Below are 21,358 nucleotides of genomic sequence, written 5' to 3' on the forward strand. Positions count from 1 at the left end.
TAAAAAAGTGGACATGTACAGCTAATGTTAATATGCTTGAAGGGGTAGATAAATAAAGAATGTCAGAAGTGCTTTAATCCTTATGTTTTCTAGAAAAAAAATGCTGCTCTAGGCTCCTTTCAATACTGGTCACATATCCAAAGATCTAGGCACCTGATTATGTGAGCTTTGATAAAGGCAAAGCGCAATGATCGATTGGCTGACCACTTTTACCAGTGTTTATGTGACCAAGTGCCTAAGCTTAAAGACAGTTATGCAGCACTAGGGGTAGATTGAAACTGCAGTTGCTTTCTAAAAGGGATTTCAGCTCTTCTGCGCTTAGATGTTATTTATTCCTACTAGTTAGTCTCTTAATAGTTTGACTATATGTCCACCTCAGCAAAGAAAATGTAAACTTTGTTGTGCATTGCCATCATTTTGAAATCTTTTTAGTGGTATAAATAATTGGTAAATCATATATCTAATTGTACAGTACAGTACACAGCCTGAGTATTCATAGACCCTGGGTTAAAGGCTGGTAAGGTGACTGGATGCTGGCAAGCTATTGAGGCTGTCACCTCAATTATGGATAAATTATTATACAGGATTTATATAGCGCCAACAGTTTACGGAGCGCTTTACAACTTGTAGGAATCAGAGGGCCCTGCTCCTTAGAGCTTACAATCTAAGAGGGAAGGTCAAGAGATGCAAGAGGTAGTAACTGTGGGGGATGTGCTGATGGATAAGATAAATGTACAGTTGTTAGGTGGGGGCCACATAGGCTTCTCTGAAGAGATGAGTTTTCAGGGATCGTCTGAAAGTGGATAAAGTAGGAGATCGGACAGATTGGGGTAGAGCAATCCAGAGGATGGGAGAGGCTCTGGAGAAGTCCTGAAGGCGAGCATGGGATGAGGTGACAAGGGAGTTTGAGAGCAAGAGGTCTTGGGAGGAGCAATGAGAATGATTAGGTTGATATTTTGAGACTAGGTTAGTGATGTAGCTGGGGCCCAGGTTGTGGATGGCTTTGTAGGTTATAGTTAGTATCTTGAATTTAATTTGTTGGCTGAGCAGAAACCAGTGGAGAGATTGGCAGCCAATGGAGGGATTGGCAGAGGTGTATAGCAGATGCTGAGCAGTTTGTGAGGTGGATGAGCCTGGCAACAGTGTTCATGATGGACTGAAGTGGGGATAGCCTATTTAGAGGTAGGCCAACGAGGAGGGAAGTGCAGTAGTCAAGGCAGGAGATGGCCAGGGAGTGGATTAGAAGCCTTGTGGTGATATTGGTTAGGAAGGGGCGTAACTTGGAGATGTTGCAGAGGTTGAAGCGGCAAATTTTGGCTAGCGATAGGATGTGGGGCCGAAAGGTTAGTTCAGAGTCCAGGATTACACCTAGGACCTTGGCGTGGGGGGACAAGTTGATAGTTGAGCCGTTGATATTGACAGAGAAATCAGGGGAAGTGAAATCACTCTTAAATAAAATAATAAAGTAAAGTAGTTACGCTAAAGATTTTTCTAATATTACAATAGAAGCAGTGCACCTGGATTGGTGTAACCTCTGTAAAACTTTGGGAACTGTGCCTGGACCCCACACTGTGGGGAAAGCTTTTAATGATGCTTTTCACACTGGATCCTGCATGGGAGCTCACCTCAGTACCTTGTGCAAAGTGCAAACTAGCTGCAGAGTGCTATACAAGGTTCAGGGCTAATATAGTCCATGCCTATTGAACACAGACCCTGAAGACAACTCGGAGTCTGCCCACCATGACGAGCGAAGCCTCGACCCTATAGGGATCAAAGCTGTGCACAGGTAAGTCACCCTGTATCTCTAACCATTACTGTAAAAACCAGGACAGTGTTTGGAATGTGTTCACTTAACCAAGTGTTACATCCATTACTTCTGCCAAGAGACCCTTTTCAGGTACGCAGGCACTTCCTCCTTGTCTTTTCCCATGAGCACTGTGCTACAGGACAGTCTGTAACCAGGTTGATGCATACTTCTTCTCAGACAAGCTTACCCTATTTCTGCACCTTACTCCATGAGTACCCCAAAAGGGGAATACCCTCATCAATAGCTATGCCAGAAACCAAGTAAAAGGCAGCTACAATAAAAGCTCACGCAAACATTTGCTCTGCTTTTATAACACTCAAGCTCAGGTGCCAATGCTTCCCTTTGCAGGACCCAAATTTAACAACATTTTCTGCATCTGATTCTAGCTCTGTCTAAGACAAGCAACAAGCAGCCTCCATGACTAAGGCATACTTTTCTGCTACTATGTCATCATTCCTCAGACAACTAACAGTTTTAACCACTTGCCTACTGGGCACTTAAACCCCCCTCCTGCCAAGACCAATTTTCAGCTTTCAGCACTGTCACACTTTGAATGACAGTTACTCAGTCATGTAATACTGTACCCAAATTAATTTTTTGTCCTTTTTTCATACAAATAGAGCTTTCTTTTGGTGGTATTTGATCACCTCTGGGTTTATTTTTTGCGCTATAAATGAAAAATGATGGAAAATTTTGAAAAAAAAAAACCCACATTTTTCTTAGTTTATGTGATAAAATTTTGCAAATTATTAATTTTTCTTCAGAAATTTTGGCCACAATTTATACTGCTACATATCTTTGGTAAAAATAACCAAAATTAGTGGATATTATTTGGTTTGTGTGAGAAAGTTAGAGAGTCTACAAGCTGTGGTGCAAATCATAAAAAATTAATCACACCTGATGTACTGATGGCCTATCTCATTTCTTGCGACCCGAACAAGCCAGGAAAGTATAAATACCCCCCAAATGACCCCTTTTTTGAAAGCAGACATTCTAAGGTATTCAGTAAGATGCATGGTGAGTTTTTTTATGTCATTTTTTTTCCCACAATTCTTTGCAAAATGAAGATTTTTTAATTTTTTTTTTCTACAAAATTGTCATTGTAATAGGTTATTTCTCTCACATGGCATGTGTATACCACAAATGACGCCCCAAAATACATTCTGCTACTCCTCCTGAGTATGGCAATACCACATGTGTGGGACTTTTTCACAGCCTGGCCACATACAGAGACCCAATATGCAGGGAGCACCATCAGGTGTTCTAGGAGCATAAATTACACTTTTACAATTAATTATCTCATTTCTCAACCACCTATTAGTCCGGGTTCACACTGGTGCGACATGTCAGCTGTCCTACTTTGGATACGACTTTGCCCTGCGACTTGAAGCTGACATACGTCCGACTTTCAATGAACGGGGATGCGACTTGGATCCCCGCCAATACCAGGCACTGCGTTTGGTATGAATCTTGAGGGGGAACTCCATGCCAAATTTGAAATAAAAAATCGGCATAGGTTCCCCCTCCAAGAGCATACCAGGCCCTTCGGTCTGATATGGATTTTAAGGGGAACCCCCTACGCCGAAAAAACAGCGTGGGGGTCCCCCCCAAATCCATACCAGACCCTTATCCGAGCACACAGCCCGGCCGGTCAGGAAAAGGGGTGGGGACGAGCGAGTGCCCTCCTCCTGAACCGTACCAGGCCGCATGCCCTCAACATGGGGGGTGGGTGCTTTGGGGCAGGGGTGCACCCTGCGGCCCCCCCACCCAAAAGCACCTTGTCCCCATGTTGATGAGGACAAGGGCCTCTGCCCGACAACCCTGGCTGTTGGTTGTCGAGGTCTGCAGGCTTATCGGAATCCGGGAGCCCCCTTTAAAAAGGGGGCCCCCAGATCCTGGCCCCCCGCCCCCCATTCACCTGGGGGAAAAAAGTGTCAATAAAAAAAAAAAAACAAACACACTAGACAGGTTCTTAAAGTAATTTATTAGGCAGCTCCGGGGGTATTCTTCCAACTTCAGGGGCCTCTTCCTTCTCTGCGCTCTCCGTCCTCTTCTTCCTGCTCTCTGGCCTCTTCTCCCGCTCTCTGGTTCTTCTGCCGGGCTCCTCCGCTATCTTCTGCTCTTTTGCTAGCAGTGGCCCAGTCTTCTCCGTCTTCTTCTGACGTTGACACGACGCTCTCTCCAGCTGTAATGCCATGTGCGAGGTGTGCAACGACTTATTAGGTATGGGGCGTGGTCACCGGGTGATGTCATTCGGTGTCTCCGCCCATTATGACGTCACCGTCCCATCATGCCCCAGGTGGTGACATAATGGGCGGAGTCACCGAACGACATCACCCAGTGACCACGCCCTATACCTATATAAGGTCGTTGCACACCTCCCACACGGCATTACAGCGGGAAAGAGCGTCGTGTAAACATTGGAAGAAGACGACGGAGAAGACCAGGCCACTGCTAGCAAAAGAGCGGCAAAAGAGCAGAAGATAGCGGAGGAGCCCGGCAGAAGAACCAGAGAGCGGAATAAGAGGCCGGAGAGCGCGGAGAAGAAGGAAGAGACCCCCGAAGTCGGAAGAAGACCCCCGGAGCTGACTACTAAATTACTTTAAAAACCTGTCTAGTGTGTTTTTTTTATTGACACTTTTTTCCCCCCAGGTGAATGGGTAGGGGTATGATGTACCCCATACTCATTCACATAGGGTGGGAGGCAGGGATCTGGGGGCCCCCCCTTATTAAAGGGGGCTCCCGGATTCCGATAAGCCCCCCGCCTGCAGACCTCAACAACCAACGGCCAGGGTTGTCGGGAAGAGGCCCTTGTCCTCATCAACATGGGGACAAGGTGCTTTGGGGTGGGGGGGCCGCAGGGCGCCCCCCTGCCCCAAAGCACCCACCCCCAATGTTGAGGGCATGTGGCCTGGTACGTTTCAGTAGGGGGGGGGGGCGCTCGCTCGTCCCCACCCCTTTTCCTGACCGGCTGGGCTGCGTGCTCGGATAAGGGTCTGGTATGGATTTGGGGGGGACCCCCACGCGTTTTTTTTCGGCGTAGGGGATTCCCCCTACAATCTATACCAGACCCAAGGGCCTGATACGCTCTTGGAGGGGAAACCCATGCCAGTTTTTTATTTAAAATTTGGCGCAGAGTTCCCCCTCAAGATCATCTGAGCACAAGTCGCATGCCAAAGTCGGATCATGCAAGATGGCGATCCGACTTCAATGATAGTCAATGGGCTGAAGTAGGATCAAAAGTCAGACCAAAGTAGTACAGGGAGCATTTTCAAAGTCGGACCGACTTGTGTCGGACCAGTTAAGACGGCTCCTATAGGGAAACATTGATTTTCACACGTCATGCAACAATGTCGGAGCGTTTGTCGCACTAGTGTGAACCCGGCCTTACACTTTTGAAGGCCCTGGAGCACCAGGACAATGGAAACGCCCACAAAGTGACCCAATTTTGGAAAGCTAACACCCCACTGTATAATCGATGAGGCATAATGAGTCTTTTGAACGGTTCATTTTTTTCCAGAAGTTTTTGGAAAATGTGGAAAAAAAATGAAAACGCATTTTTTTAACGCAGAGTTGTCCATTTATAAGATATTTCCAACACATAGCATGTACATAGCAAAAATGACACCCCAAACTACAAGTTTTTGGGGGAAAAAAAAAGAATAGAAATAGCATTTTTTTTTTTTTTTTTTTTTTTTTTTTTTTTTACACAAAGTTGTCCATTTATAAGATATTTCCAACACATAGCATATACATAGCAAAAAATGACACCCCAAACTACATTCTGCTACTCCTGAGTATGGTGATACCACATGTGTGAGACTTTTACACAGCCTGGCCACATACAGAGGCCCAACATGCAAGGAACATCATCAGGTGTTCTAGGGACACATAGCATGCACATACCAAGAATTACACTCCAAAATACATTATGCTGAGCAAAGAGTAAACAAAAGATTACCTGTGGTTGTAGTAGCGCAGTTGTACACAGGAGGATAGCACTGGTCCAGGCAGCAGGCAGGGACTTGGTCAGCAAAAGCGAATGCAATTTTCCAGGCAACAGACGGGAATACTGTCCATAGCCAGTACAGGCAGCAGGCAGGGATACTGTCAATATACAGCCCAGGATCAGTGCAGGCAGAGATTGTCAGCAGTGCCAAAATATTGGTCCTGGTAGTAGGCAGGCCCAGGTGGTGTGGTCAGTTCATGAGACAGGCAGAGGCATGATGGCATAGGTCCTACAGGCAGCAGGCAGAAGTAGAGCCTCGCTCAGGACAGAATGGGGACAGGTGTAGAGGCTTCTCCCACCCAAATCTCTTTGAAGCCTCCAAGTCTCCAGACACTAATCTAGGAATGATAAAACAAATGAAATTGTTTTCTTCATCCAGAAAAACAATTCTGGAGCCCCTCACATATGTGAGACCTCTGTGTTTTGAATCCCACTAGTCCACTGGCAGGGTACAAGATCAGTCCAAGAGGCAGGCAAGAGGCATGGTCAAACAGTCCAGAGTCAGTTCCTGATCAGGCAGAGGTATGTACAGAATTGGTAGGCAGAAGTGTGGTGGAATAACAGTCCAGGGTCAGTTCCAGATCAGGCAGAGGTATAAACAGAATTGGGAGGCAGAAGCGTGGTTGAATAACAAGCCAGGGTCAGTTACAGAGCAAGCAGAGGCATAAGGGGTATGAAGATAAATGGCAGGAAGTGAGGGTTATGTTTACCATACTTCACTAATAATTTAGTGAAGTATGGTAACGACGGAAACAGTCAACTATGCAGAGGCCTGGTTGGGAAGGACATTGGGGACAATGATAAGTGGTGTCTCTTTTCACTCCTCGTTTGGTGCACACCCGACATTTTTTCTGACGTTTTTGGCCTGTTGGTCTGGGAGGGATTTTAATCGTGAAAGTGGCGTTCAGAGAGTCTGCTAATCACATCGGATCTAATGTTTTCTGGTGGGCCGTTTGGGTATATAAGGGCAGTGGTGATTTCCTCCTAGTTGCCAAGGAAGGGTTTGGGTCGTTCAGTGGAGTTGCAATAGATTACATAGGTGTTGTATATGGCCAAATTAAACAAATAAATTGAAACTTTTTTATACCACTGGTATGTTCATCTAGTGGAAAGGTAGGGTTCGAGCACCTGGTCGTTGAAGTCGACACCCCCCATGAACATGTTGTATTCCTGGATACATGTTGGCTTTTGGATTGGGCCATTCCTCCTGGTGATCTCAATGAATGTATTGTTGTGGATCGAAGAAAGCATGTAGACATCCCTTCTGTCCCTCCACTTCACAGCCAGAATTTCCTCATTCCGTAAGCTCGCCGCCTCCCCTCTTCTTATGGAAATGGAGAGACCCCCTAGGGGTGGGATTTTAAAGGCACTACCATAACAACAATATATAAAAAAAAGTATAAAGTTTATTGTACATAGAAAAAACACATAATGAAAAAAGAATAAACACATTACGAAGGATGCATGATGGTGTACAAACGTTTAGCAGAAAGATAAGATACACAATCCTACACGCAACGACGTTTCAGAGATGGACTGTAGTCTCCTTCATCAGGGGTTTTCATAGGAAGTGCAGTGTATCATAATGGCTAAAAAAGAGTACATAAACGCGTCCAAACAATCTTTAAAAACGTAAGTAATAATTGAAGCGAGGGATCCCCCCACAGATCCCATCCACCGGACAGCGGTCAGTGTAAGATAGAAAAATTAGTGTAAAGGGAGGGGAAAAAAAAGGGAAAAATATCCCATTCCTGACACCCAGCAGCCCCGCTGGATTCCAAAATCAGACCAGCAGCAAGCTGACACATGTACTGAGGCCCAAAAATAACCTGGAGGATCTAGGTTAAAAAGATAAGGTACACAAGACCGGTGGCAAGGAGGGGAACACTGCTGGGAGGTCTGAAGAGCCACAAGCTGCAAATAGCCACAATGCAGCAGGTCTCTCAGTTAGGGGAACCTCCAGAGAGCATCATATCCCCTCTTCTTAACTTCTTTTCTTTATCGTACATCACAGAACACAGAGCACCATAATAATGACTATGTAGGTTATACGCTTACCTTTAGGTGATTGGACACTTGCAACCAATAGTAAGACGGTTCCTCCCATATAACCCCTCCTATACTGGAAGTACCTCAGTTTTTTCGCCAGTGTCTTGAAGGTGATGGTCATGGCTGTTGAAGCGCTTCAAATTTCTTCAAAGATGTCCCACTGAGGACGTTATAATTGGATCCATTCGGATGGCTTAACAAAAGCTAAAGTGGATGGTACCCGAATCTCGGTTCAAGAATGAGGTGTTGCTTGTAATGTGTCCTATATAGGCGCTGGACCCTTGCTAAATTGGTATTCCTGGTCAATCTTGCTCAAGGTAAACCAGGAAGGGTGCTTTACAGGTCCAGGGGTGTGGACCCCAAAATATAAGGGACCCGGTCCCTGAAGGTCCTTAGAGGCACTACCCGCCGTGATGGGGGAAGATTGGGCCTGGTAAAACAGGCCCTGCTGCTTGGGATGGTGAGTACTCCCTTTGGGAACTTTCATATAATAATATATATATATATATATACATATATACACACATATACATATACATATATATATATACACACATACATATACATACACACACACATACATACATACATACATACACACACATACACTCTGAAACCTGCTGGTAAACCTTAAACTTGTGTCTAGGATTACAGATGGCCGGTATGGTGGGCGTGCGCGAGTGTGCGCAAGCACTGCGCGCAGCGCCGGCGTGTGTGTGCGCCCCTCGTGTGCGCGCCGTTGGTGTGCATGTGCGCCGCTGCTGTGTGTGTCGCAGATGCGCCATGTGCGTCAGGACAGCGCATGCGCTGTGCTGCGGGCATGCCGCTGATCACGCTGATGCACACGCTCACTCTCAGGCTAAGGCTTTATAGGGATGGAGCTCCTGGCATGCACATGGACGGCACAGAGCGATAGTGGGCACGTGAGTCTGGAGGTCTTGGACACAGTTGTGAAAGGTTGAAGGCTGGTTGTAGTTTGTGGGGAGTACTCCTTTTCTTCCTCGTGTGTAAGCAATGTCTTCCAGAAAACGAGGTATAGGGAACAAGGCAAGCACAGGGGTAAGAGTACCTCCTTTAAAAACAGGAGACCAACCCCATGCTGATGCAGCCTCAGTTTCTCCCGAAAGACCTGCGGCATCCGGCCTGGTTGAGCCATTGCATTTGTCAGGCATAGTGGCCACTACCAATATACCTGCCTCGGCTTATGTTACAAAGGATGATTTGGCATCTGCCTTAGCGGGCCTTGAGGGCAAAATAGCTGGCATGATTGCCTCTGTAACATGGGGGGGAGGAAGCGTAATAGATCTCCCTCCCCTGAGCCTGGGCCAAGTGGAGAGTCACTAGAGCACCAGGACTCCTATAGCCAGATGGGTCCAGGTGATCTGGAACCAGAATGGGCGGAGGATTTGGAAGAGGTGGTCATAAAAGACCGGGAGGAAAGAGGCTGAAGAATCCTCGGCTGAGGACTCTGGCTCTGAAGAGCCAATTTCAGCCTCCCATTCCCAAAAATTGTTTATCCAATCTCTAATTGAGATGGTACAAATTGGGTTTAAGTTACCCCCGGTTCAGGAGTCTGGACTAGGGATGAGCCGAACACCCCCCGGTTCGGTTCGCACCAGAACCTGCGAACGGACCGAAAGTTCGCACGAACGTTAGAACCCCATTGACGTCTATGGGACTCGAACGTTCGAAATCAAAAGTGCTCATTTTAAAAACTAATTTGCATGGTATTGTCCTAAAAAGGGTTTGGGGACCCGGGTCCTACCCCAGGGGACATGTATCAATGCAAAAAAAATTTTAAAAACTGCCGTTTTTTCGGGAGCAGTGATTTTAATGATGCTTAAAGTAAAAAAAAAAAAAAAAGTGAAATATTCCTTTAAATATCGTACCTGAGGGGTGTCTATAGTATGCCTGTAAAGTGACGCGTGTTTCCTGTGTTTAGAACAGTCCCTGCACCAAATGTCATTTTTAAAGGAAAAAATCTCATTTAAAACTGCTTGCGGGTTTAATGTAATGTCGGGTCCTGGCAATATGGATGAAAATCAGTGAGACAAACGGCATGGGTACCCCCCAGTCCATTACCAGGCCCTTTGGGTCTTGTATGGATATTAAGGGGAACCCCACACCCAAATTAAAATAAGGAAAGGTGTGGGGCCACCAGGCCCTATATACTCTGAACAGCAGTATACAGGCGGTGCAAACAAGACAGGGACTGTAGGTTTGTTGTTAAGTAGAATCTCTTTGTAATTTTGAACGGGTACATTTTTAACGTGTTTAGCTCCAGCCAAAAAATCTTTTTTAAGCTTTTTGGAAAACATAGGGAAGGGTTATCACCCCTGTGACATTTGTTTTGCTGTCTTTCCTCCTCTTCAGAAGATTTCACCTCACGTTTTGTCCCAATGGATTGGAAAGCATCAGTGGAAAGGAGAAATGTTTTTCCCATATTAACTCTTACAGGAGAGAATTTCCCTTCCTAGGGGTAGATTTCATCTCACTTCCTGTTGTCTCCTTCCGTTTGCAAGTAGGAGTCGTTTGTAAGTTAGTTGTTTGAAAGTAGGGTCCTGCCCTATATACTAAGCAGAAATTTGGGCCTTAGGTGTTGCTGTGGCCACAACACTGTAAGCCCTCACAGGGCCCTGCTGTGAAATATTAGATCAAGAATTGTAATTACATGCCCCTGTTGAACAGGAGCTGAAAAATTAGGCCTTAGGCACTGGTGCTGGTGCCACAACACTGCAACCCCTCACAGACACTCTAGTTGGAACGCAGGAACGAGCCCTGCTGCAAAGTATTGCATCAAAAATTGTAATTACACGCCCCTGTTAAACAAGGGCTGAAAAATTGGGCCTTAGGCACTGGTGGTGGCGCCCAGAACCAAAAATGTTCTTACAAGCTATCAGCGTGATGATTGAGGAGGAAGAGGATAATTACTCAGGGATAGTCACTCAGCATCAGCATAGGCAGTCTTTGAAGGGATCTGAGATTTCAAAAAAAATTATTCGGTTACATCAGCATCAGGTGCTTGGTAGCTGGTGGTGATCCAAGACTGATTCATTTTTATGAAGGTCAGTCGATCGACCAAGTCAGTGGACAGACGCACCCTGTGATCGGTTACCACGCCTCCAGCAGCACTGAATGTGCGTTCCGAAAGAACGCTGGATGCAGGACAGGCCAGTAGCTCAATTGCATACTGTGCAAGCTCTGGCCAGTGATCCATCCTCAAGACCCAGTAACCCAGAGGATTTTCGGTGGGAAAGGTGTCCAAGTCTGATCTTGCCCCTAGGTATTCCTGCACCATGTAAAACAGACGCTGGCGATGGTTGCTAGAACCGATCATACCTTATGGCTGCGGACCAAAAAATTGTCTGAACGCATCGGTCAGACGGCCACCTTCTCCACCGCTCCTTCTTTGACTGACCGAAGCCTCAGCAACACGTTGTCCAGAAACAGGAGTTTGTAACCTCCCAGTCTCTGGGAACGCGTTGCACAGACCTTTCTGCAAGGCCTCCCGAAGATGTTTCATCCTCTGCTCCCTCTGCGATGGCAAGATAAGGTCTGCAACCTTACCCTTGTAACGTGGATCAAGGAGGGTTGCCAGCCAGTATTGGTCCTTCTCCTTGATACCACGAATACGAGGATCCTTACGCAGGCTTTGCAGGATCAGGGAGGCCATGCAGCGTTGGTTTGCTGAGGCATTCGGTCCAGAGTCCTCTGGGTCACTAAGGACGACATGGTCCGCAGCCACCTCCTCCCAGCCACGTACAAGTCCATGTGTTTCTTGGGACTGATCCCTTAAAGACTGCTGCTGATGCTGAGTGCCAGGCTCCACCTCCATACTGACACAATCTTCCTCCTCCTCCTCCTCCTGTGTGATCGGCGGGCACGCAGGAACACTGTCTGGATAAAGGGGGCCTTGAGAGCTAAGGAAGTCCTCCTTTTCCTGCCTCTGTTCTGCTTCAAGTGCCCTGTCCATTATTCCACGCAGCGTGTGCTCCAACAGGTGGACAAGGGGGACAGTGTCACTGATGCATGCACTGTCACTGCTCACCATCCTCGTGGCCTCCTCAAATGGTGACAGGACAGTGCATGCATCCCTGATCATGGCCCACTGGCGTGGGGAAAAAAAACCAAGCTCCCCTGACCCTGTCCTGGTGCCATATAGTCGCACAGGTACTCATTGATGGCCCTCTGCTGCATGTGCAGCCGCTGCAGCATGGCCAACGTTGAGTTCCACCTGGTGGGCATGTCACAGATTAGGCGGTTCTTGGGCAGGTTAAACTCCTTTTGGAGGTCCGTCAGCCGAGCACTGGCATTATATGACCGGCGGAAATGCACACAGACTTTCCTGGCCTGCCTCAGGACATCCTGTAAGCCCGGGTACCTGCCCAAGAACCGCTGCACCACCAAGTTAAAGGACGTGAGCCAAACAGGGCACATGGGTCATTTGTCCCTGTCGGAGGGCAGAGAGGAGGTTGGTGCCATTGTCGCAAACCACCATTCCTGCCTTAAGTTGGCGTGGCGTCAACCACCTCTGAACCTGCCCCTGCAGAGCTGACAGAACCTCTGCCCCAGTGTGGCTCCTGTCCCCCAAGCACACCAGCTCAAGCACCGCATGGCCTGCGTACTTGCGTAGCCCCTTGAACGACTACGGAGCACCGCTGGTTCCGAGGAAGAGGCCATGGAGGAAGAAGAAGAGGAGGGGGTGGAGGAGAGAGGTGTGTCACAATCATTAGCATTTTGGAGGCGTGGTGGCGGAACAACCTCCAACACTACTGCACCTTGTCCTGCATCCTTCCCAGCTGCCAGCAGAGTCACCCAATGAAACTTAGGTAACGTCCCTGTCCATGCCTGCTGGACCATGAGTCAGCGGTAATATGCACCTTACCGCTGATCGCCCTGTCCAGCGAGGCAAGGACATTGCCTTCCACATGCTGGTAGAGAGCCGGAATCGCCTTCCGTGAGAAAAAGTGGCGTTTGGGTACCTGCCACTGAGGAACCGCACATTCCACAAACTCACGGAAGGGGGCAGAGTCTACCAACTGAAAAGGCAGCAGTTGAAGTGCTAGCAATTTTGCCAAGCTAGCATTCAACCGCTGGGCATGTGGATGGCTGGGAGCAAACTTCTTTCGGCGGTGCAGCAGCTGGGGCAGGGAAATTTGCCTGGTACAATCTGACGTCGGTGTACCAAAATCAGATTGCCCACAAGTACTTGGCTGTGACACACCTAATTCTACACCTTCATTCCTCTCAGTGCAGGTCTCAGAGAGGACTGAAGGTCTAGTTGGGGTTGGAAATCTCAGCTGATGAGGAGCAAGGAGAGGTCCTCTTTGTTCTTTGGTGTGGGTCTTTTAGATACGCTTGCCAACGAACTGCATGGCAGGTCAACATATGTCTGGTCAAGCATGTGGTACCCAAGCGGGAGATGTTTTGGCCACGCGAGATACGCTTGAGACATATGTTGCAAATAGCAGCGGTGCAATCTGATGCACTCGTCTCAAAAAAGGCCCACACCAAAGAACTTTTTGAATAACGCGCAGAGACTGCAGCACCCTGCACATGTGGAGCTTTGGGGTGTGATGCAGTCAATGTGCTGCCCTTAGGCTGGCCCCTGGAGGGCATCCTGCCTCGTTGGTGATGTGCCGCCTCCTCCTCCTCCTCCTCTCTCCTATCAGGCACCCACGTTGAGTCAGTGACCTCATCATCCCCTCCCTCCTCATCACTGGAGCAAACCTGGCAGTATGCTGCAGCAGGGGGAGCATGACTGCCAGATTGCTGTCCTTCTTGGGCACCCCCTCTGTCCGTGCTCATGTTACTGCCTTCATCGAGCTCAGTATCCTCATCAGAGCCTTCCAAACGCTGGGCATCCTCCTGGAGCATGTGCCCAACACTGTGGTCAAACAGTTCGAGGGACTCCTCAGGAGGACATGGTTGGGCTAGGGAAGGAGTCACTGATGACATTGAGCCGAGGGAAGAGGCCGCTGCTTTGCCAGACAAAGTACCCTGGGCATGGGTGAGAGAGGATGAGGAGGATGAGGACGGCTTGGTCATCCACTCGACCAAGTCTTCCGCATGTTGCGGCTCAACATGGCCAGCTGCCGAAAAAAAGGCCAAGCGTGTCCCATGGCCACGTGCTGATGAGGATGCACCGTCTCCACGACCAGCACTAGACACAGAGCCTGCTTGCCCTCTCTTATTGGCTTGTGGCTGTCTGCCTCTCCTTCTTGGCCTTCCAGACATACTAATGGCCTGTAGCTGCACTAAGCTGGGATATATATATATATATATATATATATATATATATATATATATATACTGATACTGCAGCTAGCAAAATCAACTGCCTGCCTGTAGTATGAGAACACCACCAACCTTCTACAGGTAGCTTTAGCTGAACACTGTGAGGTGGACGCACCCCACTAACCTGTAGGTTTAGCTGAACACTGTGAGCAGGACGCACTGCACTAACTGTAAATAGTCTAGCTGCCTGACTGTGGTACTAATAGGATCAAAAGAACACCAGCAATTTTCTTCAGGTAGCTGTATTTACTGTAACAAGACAAGCCTGCCTGTCAGTAAGAAGATAACAGAAACGGATCTAGCTGAACACTGTGAGCAGGACGCACCCCACTAGCTTGTAGGTTTAGCTGAACACTGTGAGGTGGACGCACCCCACTAACTTGTAGGTTTAGCTGAACACTGTGAGCAGGACGCACCCCACTAACTTGTAGGTTTAGCAGAACACTGTGAGCAGGACGCACTGCACTAACTGTAAATAGTCTAGCTGCCTGACTGTGGTACTAATAGGATCAAAAGAACACCAGCAATTTTCTTCAGGTAGCTGTATTTACTGTAACAAGACAAGCCTGCCTGTCAGTAAGATGATAACAGAAACGGATCTAGCTGAACACTGTGAGCAGGATGCACCCCACTAGCTTGTAGGTTTAGCTGAACACTGTGAGGTGGACGCACCCCACTAACTTGTAGGTTTAGCTGAACACTGTGAGCAGGAAGCACCCCACTAACTTGTAGGTTTAGCAGAACACTGTGAGCAGGACGCACTGCACTAACTGTAAATAGTCTAGCTGCCTGACTGTGGTACTAATAGGATCAAAAGAACACAAGCAATTTTCTTCAGGTAGCTGTATTTACTGTAACAAGACAAGCCTGCCTGTCAGTAAGAAGATAACAGAAACGGATCTAGCTAAACACTGTGAGCAGGACGCACCCCACTAGCTTGTAGGTTTAGCTGAACACTGTGAGGTGGACGCACCCCACTAACTTGTAGGTTTAGCTGAACACTGTGAGCAGGACGCACCCCACTAACTTGTAGGTTTAGCAGAACACTGTGAGCAGGACGCTCTGCACTAAATGTAAATAGTCTAGCTGCCTGACTGTGGTACTAATAGGATCAAAAGAACACCAGTAATTTTCTTCAGGTAGCTTTATATACTGTAACAAGACAAGCCTGCCTGTCAGTAAGAAGAGAACAGGAACGGATCTAGCTGAACACTGTGAGCAGGATGCACTGCACTAAATGTAAATAGTCTAGCTGCCTGACTGTGGTACTAATAGGATCAAAAGAACACCAGTAATTTTCTTCAAAATACTGTAACAAGACAAGCCTGCCTGTCAGTAAGAAGATAACAGGAACGGATCTAGCTGAACACTGTGAGCAGGACGCACTGCACTAAATGTAAATAGTCTAGAAGATAACAGGAACGGATCTAGCTAAACTGAATACAGTGATATATATATATATATATATATATATATACATACACATGCAACACCTGGGATGCATATATATATATATATATATATAGACAATACACTTTAAGTGCAGCTAACTGACTGACTGTCCTGCCTAATCTAGCTAACTCAAATGAAATGACACTGTCTCTCTCTCTCTCTATTTCTCAGCACACCGGAACACACTGCACAGGGCCGCCGTGCAGGCGGCCTTATATAGTGTGGGGCGTGTACCAAATCCCCTGAGCCATAATTGGCCAAAGCCTCCTTGGCTTTGGCCAATTACGGCTCTCTGTTAAGGCGGCGCTGTGATTGGCCAAGCATGCGGGTCATAGTGCATGCTTGGCCAATCATCAGCAAGCAATGCACTGCGATGCCGCAGTGAATTATGGGCCGTGACGCGCCACGCGAATTTGGCGCGAACGGCCCATATCGTTCGCAATTCGACGAACGATCGAACAGCCGATGTTCGAGTCGAACATGGGTTCGACTCGAACACGAAGCTCATCCCTAGTCTGGACTCTCCTGTTCTACTTTGGGATCTTTGTGACCTCAGCAAATTTCTCAAGCGTTCCCTTTGCATCCGTTACTGGAGCAGGTGGTTTACACGGACTGGGAGCACCCTGACAGGATATACTTACCTCCTAAAAGGTTTTCTATCTTATATCCTATGGAGGAGAAGTTCAGGAAAAAATGGGGGACACCTTTGGTGGATGCTGCCATATCTTCAGTAAATAAAAGTTTAACCTGCCCAGTGGATAATGCCCAATTATTTAAGGATCTGATAAAAAGCTAGAGTCCTTATTAAAAGCCTCCTTTTCGGTGGCTGGTGCAGCAGTTCAGCCAGCAGTTGCAGCTATTGGGATTTGTCAATCCCTAAAGGATCGCTTTAAAAGGTTGGTAAAGAACCTACCTTAAATAGATAAAGTGATGCGCTCGTAATATCTATAGGATATCCTACTATTCAATGTGCTGACAGGTCACATTCTACTTGTGGATACTTTGTTACAAACTATACAAAAACTTGAACAGTGATTAGCATAATATAAATAAATATAAATACAATGTGTTGAAAAGTCTGCTGTGAAAGGCTAATTGGAGACCTCCCAGAATACAAGTCCAAAAGTTAGTTCACCATTTGTTCTTGTGAAATAATAAACAAACAAAAATAAGTGGAAAAAAGGTGGTGAAAAAATAGAGTGAAAAATATATTAAAACAGATATATTTAATAAATATGTAGTTGGTAACAATTATAAAAGGATTACAATTGTGTGGATTCCCATACACCTTACTTGAAAAGGTGATTCCTTTGCAAGTTAGAAGATACCTCTTATCTGTGTTTAAAGTGGAGTTCCACCCAAAAGTGGAACTTCCACTCATCGGATTCCCCCCCCCCCTCCGGTGTCACAGTTGGCACCTTTCAGGGGGGAGGGGGGTGCAGATACCTGTATATTACAGGTATCTGTACCCACTTCCGGCGTAGATAGCCGCAGAATCTGCGGTTATTTACGCCACATCCTGTTCCCCCCCCCGCTGTCTGCTGGGAAACACACAGGTCCCAGAGACAGCAGGGACCAGCTGTATTGCGCTGCGCGACTCGCGCATGCGCAGTAGGGAACACTTTTATATATTCACTTTAGCGCTTGAGTACCTTAACACTTTTAAAGAACCTACCTTGCCAGGAGGAATCTGCAGAGGAATTATGTTTTGCAGTAGACGCATTGAAGGACTCAATCCAACAGATGTCTCGTTTTGCGTTACTGTCAATCCATATGGTCAGAGTCTTGTGGCTAAAGAACTTGTCTGCTGAGACGCCATGTAAAAGGCTACTCGCAGCTTTTCCATTCCATGGAGAGCGCTTGTTTGGCGAGGATCTGGATAAGTATATCCAAAAGATCTCTGGAGGAAAGAGTGCCCTGCTCCCTGTTAAGAAGAAGGGGAAGCAACCCTCTTATAAAATTCCCAATGCTCCAGGACCTAGTGCTTCTTCCCCCAACGGCCTCAGCCGTCTGGGTTTAAAAGACCCCAGGGTCAGAAGAAGCCCTGGACCCAAAAGCCACCCAAGCCCAACTCCAAGTCTACCTTGTGAAGGGGCGCCCCCGCTCTCATGGGTGGGGGGCAGGCTTCGGCTGTTTGGGGATGCCTGGGAAGAACTAGTTCAAGACCGATGGGTAATTTCCACTGTAAAATACGGTTACAGAATAGAATTCCGGGAAATCCCCCCAAATCAGTTTCTGTACTCAAGGGTTCCTTCGGATCCAGAGAAAAGAAGATGCCTATTCCTAGCTTTACAGCATCTGCTGATTGGTCTGGCCATGGCCCCCAGGGTTTTCACAAAGATTCTGGCCCCAGTGTTGGCTTCCCTAAGGTCTCAGAAGGTCTCCGTAGTAGGATAGCTGGATGATCTGCTCCTAAGGGATTGCTCTCGCCCCATACTGGTTCAAAATGTGTCAAGAACAGTGCGGGTTTTACAACACTTAGGTTGGATTCTAAATGTGGACAAGTCAGCTCTTTGTCCGACCCAAGCCTTGGTGTATCTGGGTCTGGTCTTAGACACCGCCCAAGAAAAGGTGCTTCTGCCCCCCTTAAAGGTCGTCTCCATAGTGGAACTCATCCAGAAGGTGAAAAAAGAACTAACACCTTCTATTCGTCTGTGCATGAGGTTACTGGGCAAAATGGTGTTGTCCTTCAACGCAGTGCCATATGCACAGTTCCACTCCAGAGTGTTCCAGAACAGTATTCTAAGGGCCTGGGACAAGTCGGCTCGAACCTTAGGTCAACCTATGGAACCTCTCTTTGTGGTTAAGAACCAGCAATTTGAAAAAAGGGAAATCTTTCTCACCAGTAGCCTGGAAGGTCGTAACTACAGACGCCAGTCTTCTTGGCTGGGGAGCAGTCCTAGAGGAGGTGCCTGTTCAGGGAATATGGTCCCAGACAGAAAAGACCCTGGCCATCAATCTATTGGAGATTCGGGCAGCTTGTCTGGCTCTGCGATTCTGAACTTCCAGATTGCAGGGTCTTCCAGTCAGAGTCCAGTCCGACAACTCCACGGTAGTAGCATATATCAACCACGAGGGAGGTACCAGGAGTCGGGCGGCCCAAAAGGAAGTAAGTCATATATTGACTTGGGCAGAAAAACGTGCCGTTTCTTTCGGCAGTGTTTATCCCGGGGGTGGACAATTGGCAGGCAGATTTCCTAAGTCGCCAAAGGTTGTTACCAGGGGAGTGGTCCCTGCATCCCGAGGTTTTTCTACAGATCTGCCAACACTAAGGGACCCCAGACGTGGATCTGCTGGCATCCAGGTTCAATGCCAAGCTGGACAGGTTTGTATCCAGGACCAAGGATCCGCTTGCTTTCGGGGTAGACGCATTAGTAGTTCCTTGGGATCAGTATTCTCTGATATATGCCTTCCCTCCGATCCAAATTCTGCCACACTTATTTACGCAGAATACAGGAGGAACAAAAACCAGTGATCCTAGTGGCCCCAGCATGGCCCCGGAGATCCTGGTACTCGGAGATTGTGAAGTTGGCAGTAGGGGACCCATTGGTCCTTCCATGCCGTCCAGGCCTGTTGTCTCAAGGACCCATATTCCATCCTTCTTTACGGTCGCTGAATTTGATGGCTTGGCTATTGAGACCAGACTATTATAAGACCGTGGTGTTATGGGTTCAGTCTTGTCTACTTTGATAAACGCTAGAAAGTCAGTTTCTAGAGCTATCTACTATAGAGTCTGGAAGTCATACATTTCTTGGTGTGATTGAAGGAAATGGAACCCTCGTAGGTATACGATTGGAAGAGTTCTTGCCTTTCTTCAAGCAGGAATAGACTTGCAGCTGGCTTTAGGGACAATTAAAGGACAGATTTCGGCCTTATCGTTTTTTTTCCAAAGACCAATTGCATCCCATTCTTTGGTGCGAACCTTTGTCAAGGGAGTAACACACTTGAGGCCACTGGTTAAACCACCGTTATGTCCCTGGGACCTAAATTTGGTACTGTCTGCCTTACAGAATCAACAGTTTGAACCTATTAGGCAGATTCCTTTTGTCCTATTGACCATAAAATTGTTTTTTTTTTGGTGGCTATAACATCGGCTAGAAGGGTGTCAGAATTGGCCGCCCTTTCCTGCAAGGAACCTTTTTTGATTCTTCATCAGGACGAAGTGGTCATGCGCCCTCGTCCGGACTTTCTACCGAAGGTGGTTTCCAAATTTCATTTGAATCAGGATATTATTTTACCTTCCTTTTTTCCAAACCCTAAGACTAGGTTGTGGTGAGGGCAATCAAAGTTTATTTGAAAATGTCAGCTCCCTTTCGGAAGACTGACTGTTTTTTTGTCTTGCCAGAGGGTCCTAAAAAAGGACAGCCGGCAACAAGTTCAACTATATCCAGGTGGATATGTCAGACTATTATCCAGGCGTATGGATTAAAACGCAGGGTTCCACCTTGGGATTTAAAAGCACACTCCACTAGAGGAATTAGTGCATCATGGGCAATACGCCAACAGGTGTCTATGGCTCAGGTTTGCAAAGCAGCCGCTTGGTCTTCAGTTCATACGTTCACCGGGTTTTACCAGATGGATGTTAGATCTCAAAAGGAGACTCTTTTTGGCCACAGCGTGTTGCAGGCAGCTTTATAGTCTCAGGCCCGTTGGGGCTTAGGGATAATGTGTCCCCCCCTCAGGTGCATTGCTTTAGGACATCCCACAGTCATTATTATGGTGCTCTGTGTCCTGTGATGTACGATAAAGAAAAACGGATTTTTAAAACAGCTTACCTGTAAAATCCTTTTCTTGGAGTACATCACGGGACACAGAGGTCCCTCCCCTCTTTCTGGGGTCGTCATTGCTTGCTACAAAACTGAGGTTCTTCCGGTATAGGAGGGGTTATATGGGAGGAACCGTCTTACTATTGGTTGCCAGTGTCCAATCACCTAAAGGTAAGCGTATAACCCACATAGTCATTATTATGGTGCTCTGTGTCCCGTGATGTACTCCAAGAAAAGCTGTTTTAAAAATCCGTTTATTGACGAGGCTTTGAAGAAAGCCCTTCCGGTTCGTCCTCACGGTGCCGCATGCTGGAGTGTTCTTTCTGTGAAGGTTGCGGAACAGGGGCAAACTAGAATAGAAATTGTCCACATACAAATGGTAGCCTTTCTCCAGGAGTGGGTTTATGAGTTCCCAAACAACTTTCCCGCTTGATCCAATGTAGGAGGATGTAGCTGGGTGTCCTTCCCTTCGTACACCATGAAGGCATAGGTATACCCTGTAGCTCGGTCACACAATTTATACATCTTCACCCCATAGCGGGCCCTTTTGGTGGGAATAAATTGTTTTAAGCCCAGCCTGCCAGAAAATTTGATGAGGGACTCATCCACACATATGTGTTGGTCTGGGGTAAACAACTGGGGGAAGATTTCAGAAAAATAATTTATTAATTTTATACAGCTTGTCAAAATTTGGGTCATTTCTGGGAGGGCACTGGGTATTGTCGTTAGTGTAGGAATCTCATAATCATGAGATATCTGGCCCTGGACATTACTGAGGAAAAGATGGGTATGTGGTAGATGGGGAGGGTAGACCAATATGAACGTAATTCATTTTTTCTGTTTAGTCCCATAGAGAATGTGAGGCCCAAAAAATGTTTAAACTCCTCCACTGTTAGGGCTCTCCACTCGTAGGGACGGGCATAAGAGGACGTTGGAATACTTGCTACAAATTGTTGTGCATACAGGTTGCACTGGGCC

The 21,358-nt window shown here is 47.2% G+C and overlaps 1 protein-coding gene across 4 annotated transcripts in view; it reads left to right on the forward strand.

Moving 5' to 3' along the window:
- Positions 1-21,358, forward strand: part of RECK (reversion inducing cysteine rich protein with kazal motifs) — a 1,099,858-nt gene that overhangs the window by 885,732 nt on the left and 192,768 nt on the right. The gene's annotated exons all lie outside the window — the stretch shown is intronic.

Source organism: Aquarana catesbeiana, linkage group LG05 (assembly GCF_042186555.1).
Source record: "Aquarana catesbeiana isolate 2022-GZ linkage group LG05, ASM4218655v1, whole genome shotgun sequence".
Classification (NCBI taxonomy): Eukaryota; Metazoa; Chordata; class Amphibia; order Anura; family Ranidae; genus Aquarana; species Aquarana catesbeiana.